General features: G+C 38.1%; 1 pseudogene across 1 annotated transcript; it reads left to right on the top strand.

Annotated features, from left to right (window-relative positions):
• The first annotated feature begins 7,539 nt into the window (after positions 1-7,539).
• LOC147511134 (germin-like protein subfamily 1 member 10) lies at positions 7,540-11,097 on the top strand (annotated as a pseudogene). Its single transcript, XR_015216941.1, has 2 exons — positions 7,540-7,798; positions 10,471-11,097. The product of XR_015216941.1 is annotated as a germin-like protein subfamily 1 member 10 (transcript).
• Positions 11,098-11,177: the final 80 nt, after the last annotated feature.

Here is an 11,177-nt window from a genome sequence, read left to right as displayed (position 1 = left end):
GCAGTTTACCTAATAATGTTTTTCACAAATTTTCACCTTAGTAGATACAAAATACGCTGTGCAAATGAGCATTTTTGGTTTGGTCTTAGTGTGCACAATGGATCACACTTTTAACGCCTCTGAACTCCTTTATTATATATGCACTTTGTCAAAGTACTACATGTGGAGTTGGGTGATAATATCATTTTCAGAATGGGAACCAATAACCAATGCTAGAATTGGTCAAAGGATTGTGCGACTAACGATAGGGTGAAACAGATGTAATTCAGCAATGTGACTAGCATCCATAGTTTTTTCTTTTTTTCGCCTCCATACAGATGATTTGAAAAAAAATCACCACTTCGTCATTTGAATCATTCAATCTCTATACACACGAAATGAGATCCATAATATATTGAAAGCTTTTAAATGGTACTCTTGCCACATAGACATCTTCCATAAAGCTTTTACTTACGCAATCAATTGACTTCACATATTATATCCAACTTAATAGCTATATAGAACAACTATCAACAGAGGTCAATATATTTTTTCTAATTGTTTCTCAATATGATCATTTCTAAAAAAAAAAAAAAATGCTCGACAAGATAATTACACAACCAACAACAATATTCTTATTTCTTACATGTAGTATACTCATATGAATCCAACAATGTTTCTCAATCACATATAAATGCTTGACAAGATAATTACACAACCAACAACATAAAGGTTAACTTCATCAACATAATGCCTATTTTTTTGGTAAATTAGTTTATGGCATATGCACTGATATTGACTAAATTACAGGCAGTTAAATACCTCTTCGAATATATTTATTCGCATTATGACAGAGCAGCAAAAAGCAAATCGGACAAAGAACACAACTAGAGTACGTATTGAAGTGTTTTTTTGTTATTGAAGTTTTTTGTCAGACCTCAACCTATATTAATCTAAAACGTATTACATAATATATCCAGTCAAACAAATGTAATATGTTACTATTCTAATTTACATGCGTTCATTCCTTTGATTTTCTCCACCCCAATTTCCTTTCCTAGAACGTGCAACGCACGTACCCGTTTACTAGTTTTATATAAATAGAACATTAAAAACTAAATTAAATGTATCAACATTTATAAATTCGAAACTATTCAAGATAAATAGCCACAAGATTAAGTTTAATATTTCCTAATCAAACTTTAAAAACATGTCATAAATTTTATAATAAAAAAACCGGAAAAATTGAGTTTTTTAGTATTATTTTAATTTATTTTATATTTTTTTGAGTCAAAATCCGCGTCCTGGCCATGTTGACCGCGTCTTGACCCATGTCCAGTTTAGTTAACCGCATCTTAAATGTGTTGATTGCATCGGACGCGCATCCGTGTCTGTGTCCGATGCAGACACAACCCTTTAGTAGGTGCATCCTTGTTTTAGAGCTAATCACCTAGTGTGTAATTGTGTATATATACAACTATACTTTAAGCTTGAATTGGGAGTGTGAAAGTCTAGATGTTGGGGAAAACAATACCAATTGATCCCCATTAAGATAGCTTGCTCTTGGACAATCTTCTACCCCAATAAAAAAAATCTAAACTTTAACTACAACCAACAACCACAACCTAAACTATGGATATAACTATCACAAACAGATAATAAAAATATAAAACAATTAAAACATACCATAATACAAAGATGCAACGTGGTTCGGCAAATGATGCCTATTTTTACAAGAGCTAATCATTTTATAAGTATGGAAAAGAAGATTACAATCACTCCTCATAAGTCTCTCCACCTTACTAGATCACTCCTATCTCCTTACAGGTTTTTCTCTTTGCAAGGGTTTTCTCTCAATTTTAATTGCTCTCAAAATTGGGTTTCTATTCAAGACTTGGTTTTCCAAAACCTAACTTCTGTTTTTATACTAAACTTGCAATTTTGCAGTTACTGTAGAAATAGAAACTAACAAGTTTAGGCATGAGCACGGGCGTGCTCTCGGTAAGGCAAAATCGAGCGCCTATGTGCTATCTTATTTTCCTCAAACCCAAATTCCAGTAAAACACCTATCGTGAAAAAACTAAGTCTTTTTTCACGGCAAGGGCGCTAGCTTGAAAAGGCTAAGTCGGCGCGCGCGGCTCCGATTTCTTCGCATCGAACACATGTTCCTCCAGCTTCTTCCTCATCCTCATGTGAGGGATAACTCCAACAATCTCCCCCGAATAGTGAGGGGGGATACCTCCATGCATTCCCTACTCAATAGGAGGAGTGTGCTACCATTCCGGCGGTAGCACAACAAACATCAAACTTACCTTTCAATAGGACTTTGGTCATCATATCTGACCCGTTCTTGTCTGTATGGATCATCTCATTACACAAGTGCTTGTCTTCGAGAACTTCTCTAATCCAATGATAACGTACATGTATGTGCTTGGATCTATAATAAAAACTCGCATTCTTGCTCAAATGGATGGCGCTCTGACTGTCACATAGAACTACAAACTATTTCTGCTTTATTCCTAGTTCATCGAAGAACCTCTTCTTTTATAGCATCTCTTTGCAACACTTAGTGGCTGCAATATACTCGGCTTCTGTAGTGGAGAGGGAAACACACTTTTGCAACGTAGATTACCAAGAAACTACTCCCCCTGCAAAAGTAAATAGATAACCGGAGGTGGTCTTCATCGAGTCAACATCACCTGCCATGTCTACATCAATGTAGCCTTTAAGCAAGGTCTTACTTCCACCAAAACACAAACACGCTTTGGAAGTGCCCTTGAGATATCTCCATATCCGCTTAACACCTTCCCAATGCTCTTTACCCAGATTTGACAGAAATCGGCTTACAACACCAACGATGAAAGAAATATCCGATCTTGTACACACTATTGCATAAATCAAGCTGCCCACTGCGAATGCATAAGGAATCTTTTCCATTTGACTCTGCTCATGCTAACCCTTTAAACACATATCTTTGGTCATGCGGAACTGGCCACCAAGCAAACAACTGACTAGCTTCGCTTGATCCATATTGAATCTCTTGAATACCTTCTCAATGTAGCTTTCTTGAGAAAGCCATAATTTCCTACTCTTTCTGTCACGAGTGATCCACATACCAAGTATCTGCTTTGCTTGACCCAAATCCTTTATCTCAAAGGACTTACTCAAGTCTTTTTTCAGCTTGGATATCTTGTTGATGTTCAGGCCAACTATCAACATATCATCCACATACAACAAGAGTACTATGAAATCCCCATCTGGAAATTTCTGAACAAACACACAATGATTGGAAGCAAACTTCATGTAGCCATGCTTCACCATAAAAGAATCAAACTTTATGTATCACTATCTCGGTGCCTGCTTCAACCCATACAAACTCTTTATCAGCTTGCATACTAGGTGCTCTTTGCCTTTGACCTCAAACCCTCTGGCTGGTCCATGTAGACATCTTCTTCAAAGTCTCCATGAAAAAAAGTTGTCTTGACATCTAGTTGTTCAACCTCTAGGTTCATACTTGCAGTCAGACCCAATACCACCTTGATAGAAGTCATCTTAACTACAGGAGATAAAATTTCATCAAAGTCAATACCTTTCCTTTGATGAATCCCTTCACAACAAGGCGAGCTTTGTGCCTTAGATGTGGATTATTCTCCTCATGCTTGACTTTGTAGATCCACTTATTCTTGAGAACTTTTCTTCCTTTCGATTTCTTAACTAAGTCATAAGTGTGATTCTTATGCAAATAATCCATCTCATCATGCATGACCTTCAACCACATCTCTTTGTCTGTACCTTTAAGAGCCTCTTGAAAGTACATAGGTTCTCCACCATCAGATAGTAAAACATACATATGTGGTGGATACCTGGTTGAAGTTTGTCTCTTTCTATCGGACCTCCTTACCCTATCTTCCTGTGGCTCAGGAGGATGCACTTCATCTTGCTCAGGTGGTGGTTCATGCACTTCATCTGCATCTTCTTTATCAATAGGTTCTATCCCATCATGAGCAATAGGATCATCATCATGAGCTTCAAAGTCATGGTTCTCTGCATTCTCAATGCCTTCTGCATGTTCCACAGTAGGAACTTCTGCTTTTGAATAAACAAGATCATTAGTGAAAGCTTCTAGCTTCTCATCATCCTCAAAGTCTACTATGGTTTACATCTCGACTTCGGATTACCTTCTTGTTAATCGGATCATAAAGTTTGTAGCCAAACTTCTCATCCCCATAATCCAAAAAAATGTACTGCTTGGCTTTGTCATCAAGCTTGGATCTCTCATCTTTGGAAATATGAACAAATGCCCTGCACCGAAATACCCTCAAGTATCCATAATCAACATCTCTGCCTGACTATACTCTCTATGGATAATCACTATTCAGAGGCTTCAAAGGCGATAAGTTGATCACATGTACGGCTGTGCGCATTGCTTCTACCTAGTAACTTCTAGGTAACTTAGAGTGAGACAACATGCATCTCATCCTCTCTACAATAGTACCATTCATCCTTTCAGCTATACCATTGTGTTGCAGAGTCTTGGGAACGGTCTGCTCATGATGAATCCCATGACTTTTGCAATACTCTTCAAACGGCCCAATGTACTTACCTCTATTATTTGAGCAAATACACTTCAAAGGCTTCTCTATCTCTCTTTCCACCATGCTATGGAAAGTCTTGAACACGCCAAGTACTTCATCCTTGGTCTTCAGACTATATTCCCATATCTTTCTTGACGCATCATCAATGAAAGTCAAGAAGTACAAATTAAAGCTCCCCCATGGGACTTCACTTTCATAGGACCACATAAATCTGTGTGTACAAGCTCAAGGATATTGTCCTTTCTGTGAGAAGGTAATCTTTGGAAAGACACCCTGTGTTGTTTTCCTACCAAACAGTGAGTACATCTATTTAAATGGGTACCTTTGATGTTTGGCAAGGCCTTTTGCTTGGCAAGAACTTCCATGCCTTTTTCTCCCATATGACACTGTCTCTTATATCATAGTTCGGAGGAAGCTTCTTCTTGTGCCACATTTAACTCTACTTTACACAAACTAGCCTGTGTCTTGTAAAGCGAGCACGTTTTCTTCCTTTTGGCTACTACACAATTTCCATACCCCGTTACCAAACGAGTTTTGAAAGCCTTCATCATCTAACTTCCCAGTGAAAATTAGGCTTAGCCGAATGTCAGGGACATGTCTTACATCCTTGAGTGTCAAGGTGTAGCCGACATTGGTTTCTACATGAACATCCCCAATGCCTATAATCTTTGAGACTCCACTGTTACCCATCTTTACCTCACCAAATTCACTACAGCTGTAGGTAGTGAAGAATCCCCTGTGCGGTGTGATCTGATAGGATGCTCCTGTATCTATCACCCCCTCTGTATCTTAGCATGAGGTACTAACACAACACTCACCATAATCTGATACAATTCCCACTAGATCATCATCGACTAGTGCGACAGTATCTCTACTTGTGCTTCCGTTCCTCTTTACTATGTCTTAATGTACACAGTTATTCTTCTCATCCCTCTTCAGTGTTCTACACTCATACCTGAAGTGACCCTTGGTGACACAATAGTAACATTGTCTCTCTTCCTCAGGAGTTCTAGTTTCACCCCTAGATTTGCTTATGTCATCACCTCTAGAATGAGATGGTTTTCTGCTCTTACCTCTCCCCCGCTTCTCTGTGACAAGGATCTCTGAGTGAGAGGAGCTGCTTCGTGAACCCCTTCTTGTCTCCTCATTCAACAATGCCCCAATAGCCATCTCCATGGAAATGAGTTCATCCTCAGCGGCTTTGTTAAAAGAAACTGCTAATGTCTCCCAACTATCGGGTAGAGAGTTTAATAGGAACAAAGCCTCAACTTCGTCACCCATATTAATCTTCATAAAGTGCAACTGATTGATGGTATTTTGTATTTCATTAAGATGCTCAGATATTGAAAAACCTTCTTTCTTCGTGTTAGCAAACTTCTTAATGAGCAGTACCTTGTTTTCGGCTGACTTCCTCTCATAAAGGTCTTCGAGTTTCTTCCACAAGCCAAAAGTGGTAGTCTATTGAGATACATGGTGGAAGACACTGTCATCTATCCACTGTCGAATGTACCTAATTGCTTTTTTGTCAAGCCTTATCTACTCAGTCGCCACTATTGCGTCTGGTTTTACTCATCCATTCTCAATGGGTTGTGCCAAGTCTTTGCAATAGATCAAGTCTTCCATCTTGGCTTTCCAAATAGTATAGTTAACTCTATTTAGACTAGTTATGCGAGTGTTTACAGAATGGTCCATCTCTACAAGCTATTTCAACTCAAACTTTCTCTCAGGAATTTTGTTAAACACATTCTGAGCAAAATTTCGATAACAACCTAGATTAATCTAACCTAGCTCTGATACCACTTGTTGGGGGAAAAAAATACCAATTGATCCCCACTAAGATAGCTTGCTATTGGACAATCTTCTACTCTAATAAAAAAAATCTAAACTTTAGCTACAACCAACAACCACAATCTAAACTATGGATATAACTATCACAAGCATGCAATAGAAATATAAATCAAGTAAAACATACCACAACACAAAGATATAACGTGGTTCGACCAATATTGCCTACTTCTACAAGAGCTAATCCTTTTATAAGTATGGGAAGGAAGGTTACAATCACTCCTCTTAAGTCTCTCCACCTTACTAGATCACTCCTCTCTCCTTACAAGTTTTTCTCTTTGCAAGGGTTTTCTCTCAATTTTGATTACTTTCAAAATTGGGTTTCTATTCAAGACTTGGTTTTCCAAAACTTAACTTATGTTTTTATACTAAACTTGCAATTTCGCGGTTACTATAGAAATAGAAACTGACAAGTTTAGGCATGAGCTGCTGCCACTCGGTTTTAAAAATCGGCGGCGTCGCGGCTCTTTATTTTCATCAAACCCAAATTCCAGTAAAACACCTATCCTGAAAAAACCAAGTCCTTTTTCACGGCAAGGGTGCAGGCGCACCTTGAGCAAGGCTAAGTTGAGGGCGTGCACGCTCCAACTTCTTCAGACGAACAGTACCTGTTCCTCCAGCTTCTTCCTCATCCTCATGTGAGGGATAACTTTAACACTAGCAGCTCCTAACCTATATATGTGGAACTCTAGGTGGAAGTGCCACTAAGCAGCAAGGTGCAATAGAGGCTTTGTGAGACCACCTGTATCTTAACTTATCTCTTGGAAGAATATTACAAATGGCCCCGTAAGCGTGCTCTTGGTAGATCATAACGGCGTAACATTTTTTTTTCCTTTTTCTTGATAATGTTGACAAGACTTGGTGGTCTATTGACTACGTAGCAGATTAAGATTGAAATGAAACAATTTTGTGAAGTTAATTATTGGTAGAACGATACAATGTCTAGATTCGTATACAACAAAAGTCGTGTTTTGAGGCCCGATGAAAATGATCATATAATATGAGACCCATTCTAAAATTGGTCTCTAGCTGCCAGGAGCGGATTTAAGATGATCTAAGTAAAGGGGGCTGCTACTACTATTTCTTCACTAGTTTTTTTTCTTATTTTGGTGGCTAAATAGTAATTTTATTGCTACTATCTGTATTTTTTTTGGGAGAGTTGAGGTGGGCTGCAGCCACCCCCCGGTCCCCCTACCTCTATAAATACCCATGTAAGGCATGCTTTAGAGTCATCACTCAAACTTAACAAAGCATTAATACAATGGGATCTGCAATCTTTGTAGCTTTCACCTTACTTGCCTTCGCTTCCTTTGTTCTTGCCTCTGACCCTAGTTCACTTCAAGATTTTTGTATTGATATTAATGACCCTAAAGATGGAGGTATATATAAGCTCTAAGAATCTTTTAGGTTTCATATATTATATAATTTATGTTGAATTCTATGTTAGCAGTGATGCTAGGAGAGTTGTGACATTGATATATTAGAGAAACCAAGAATAAGAACTGAGAAGACTAAAGATTGATTAGGGTTGGAATATAGAGTCTGCGAGATATTATTCTCTACCCAGAGTTACATACTTATACTAAACTAAAACATGATAATAGAAACTACTAGATATGGATGTCCACACTTATAGAAACATGGGACTTTCCATATTGGACATATTCTAATACTGACATATTCTAACACTCCCCCTAAAGCTGTAATTACATAAACTATGCAAATTACAGCTTGGATTACAAAAAACAAAATATAAGAATACTGCTCCCCTTTTCACATAGAACTATCTTTAGTTGAAGAACTCAAACAACTGTTGAGACGTTCTGGAGGTGAAACTGTCGGTGTAGGCAATGACCTAACCTGAATACTGAAGGTGTACCACACTCACAAACTGAAATCATAACACCGATTTAGTGGCGTGCTGCTTGGCTACTACTCACTCCATTCGCTGTTATGGCTGTCATAATATAAATTGAAAACAATAACACAGGCTTGATGTGCGCTTCTTGGCTGCTACTATCAATATCACTGTTAATGTTAACAAAATACTATTATGGGTACTCATGAATACTGAATACTGAATACTGGTGCAATTATAACTTGACTGCTACCTAAATCTTGATGAGTGCATTTTAGGCTTGACTGCTACTTGAAACATACTTGCAGTTTAGGCTTGACTACTACCTGAAATATACTTGCAGTTAAGGCTTGATTGCTACTTGAAACATACTTGCAGTTTAGGCGTGACTGCTACCTGAAAACATACTTGCAGTTTAGGCTTGACTGCTACTTGAATACTGAAGACTGAATAGTGGATATGCCTTGTCATGAAGAGTTCGTCAAGGCATGCCAGAATATGGAGACATGAGTACTCTTTCTCATACATCTCCATATTCTCCTTCCCTCATAAACTACTGAATGTCTTTATATTTCCCTATTCCCCCTCTCAAGTTGGAATATACAAGGCTGAGTAGGAACATACAAAGACTTGTCTATTCCGACTTGAACTTGAAATAGAGAAAACCAAATACTAACTTATACAACCAACTAATGCCTACTTTAAAAAACAATATTTCATACTCCAATACACACAAAAAAAAATTCTAACAGAACATGCATCAAACAATACTCACTATAGAGGGTGGAGGGTGGGTTGCGCATTTTTATGACTGCGAACTTCTGGAACAGTGGAAGATGGAAAGAATAATTCTGAGATAGAGGTCATGTTCCCCTATAATACTTCAAACAAACAACTTGATCATGTTCTATAAACTGAGACAAAAGATGGCATCAATACCAACTGTGTGGAAGCTAGAAACCCAAACATCCATAATGGCATACAAACAATACTACCCTTCCAATCCTGGATAAGAGTGCAAACTACCTTCCAAAGGCTTGATACTTCAAAAATCTTGAAAATTGCTGTGTGGAGGCATAGGTGCGGGTAGCGCGCGCACACCCTCAGTAATGTTGTTTCGCGAAAGTGTTTTTTTTTCCTTTCCGCGGCATGAGGGCGTCGCCTTTGGGCCTATAATTGAGCAGCGTCGCCCTTTTCAATGGAAAAACAAATCGATTACCGTAAAACTTACTTCTTTTTCCGCGGCATGGATATATAGCGAAGGCTTAGACTTTCTGCGGCGTCGTGTCTCATCCAATACTAACTTCAGAGACTGCGAGATACAGAGAGGTTGTGCCCCTCTTACAATACTAAGACAGAGAGATTCTGGAAGAAGGAGACTACAGATGCGAAACAATACTAAGAAACCAATACTGAGAAACTTCGGATATCTCTCCTCCTAGCTTTATTCAAACAAACTTTAAACACTAGGGGAATCTTGAAAACTTACTTCGAACTATAGAGAATAATGAGATGAGAGATTTCAGAACTTAGAAAACTTAAACATGTCGATGAACAGTAGTATCGTGAATAGTGTCGGTGAACAGTGCATGTGAATAATTCCAGTGAACAGTACTAGTGAATAGTGCCGGTAAACAGTAAATCTTTCCAGAAAAAGATTGAAACTTGAATTGAGATATAAAAACTTCTTCTTGTGAGAAATCCTTTTTCTTCTTGAAACTTGACTTGAATACTATACAAAAAAACTTAAAGAAACTTGATTTTTTTTATTGGTGAGGGATTTCTCTCCTAGTATACCACTGAATCTCGCTCTGATACCATGTTGAATTCTATGTTAGTGGTGATGCTAGGAGAGTTGTGACATTGATATATTAGAGAAACCAAGAATAAGAACTGAAAAGACTAGAAATTGATTAGGGTTGGAATATAGAGTATGAGAGATATTGTTTTCTACCCAGAGTTACATACTTATACTAAACTAAAACATGATAATAGAAACTACTAGATATGGATGTCCACACTTATAGAAATATGGGACTTTCCATATTGGACATATTCTAATGCTGGCATATTCTAACAATTTCTATGTTAAAATCACCATTTTGAAAGTCGTATTAGATTGCAATGTATAGTTGTTATACTTCTTTCAATTCATTTTGGTTTCATGCACGCTGATTTATAAACGTTTTGCAGTTTTTGTGAATGGGAAATTTTGCAAGGACCCAAAGCTTGCTACAACCAATGATTTCTTCTTCGGGGGTGAACACATCGAACCAAGTTGGTTCAGTGGTCACTCCAGCATTTGTGGCTGAATTTCCTGGACTTAACACTCTAGGCATCTCTTTGGTTCGTATCAACTTTGCACCCTCGAGCAAGTGAGACCTTATGCACGGAGGGTACACTTTATGTCGGATTTGTCACCTCCAATCCAGATTATCGCCTCATGACTAAAGTACTTCATCAGGGTGAAGCGTTTGTGTTCCCCCAAGGCCTTATTCACTTCCAGTTCAACACTGGTAAAACTAAAGCCGTTGCGTTGGCTAGTCTAAGCAGCCACAACCCTGGTAGGGTTACTATTGCCAACAACGTCTTTGGAGCCAATCCACCCAACCTAGATAATGTTCTTGCCAATGCATTCCAGCTTGACAAGAAAGTGGTTGATAATCTTCAAGCTAAAAGGTGGGTGGATGCCATATAGTCTCTTTCTTTTTTTTTTTGCTAAAGATAATTTGTATACTTCTGATTATCTTCTTAAAATTCTGTTGAGGGAATTTGCACAGTAGTGGCCCCATTTGTAATGTCTCCAGTCACTAATAATTGTTCTTGCAGCCATAGTCTCTGATTGGCTGCAGAAATAAAAAACACGAGTTTGTCAATAATGTTTACGTGATTATATCATA

This window comes from Coptis chinensis, chromosome 3 (genome assembly GCF_015680905.1).
Source record: "Coptis chinensis isolate HL-2020 chromosome 3, ASM1568090v1, whole genome shotgun sequence".
NCBI classification, from domain to species: Eukaryota; Viridiplantae; Streptophyta; class Magnoliopsida; order Ranunculales; family Ranunculaceae; genus Coptis; species Coptis chinensis.
This window is presented reverse-complemented; position numbering and strand designations above follow the sequence as displayed.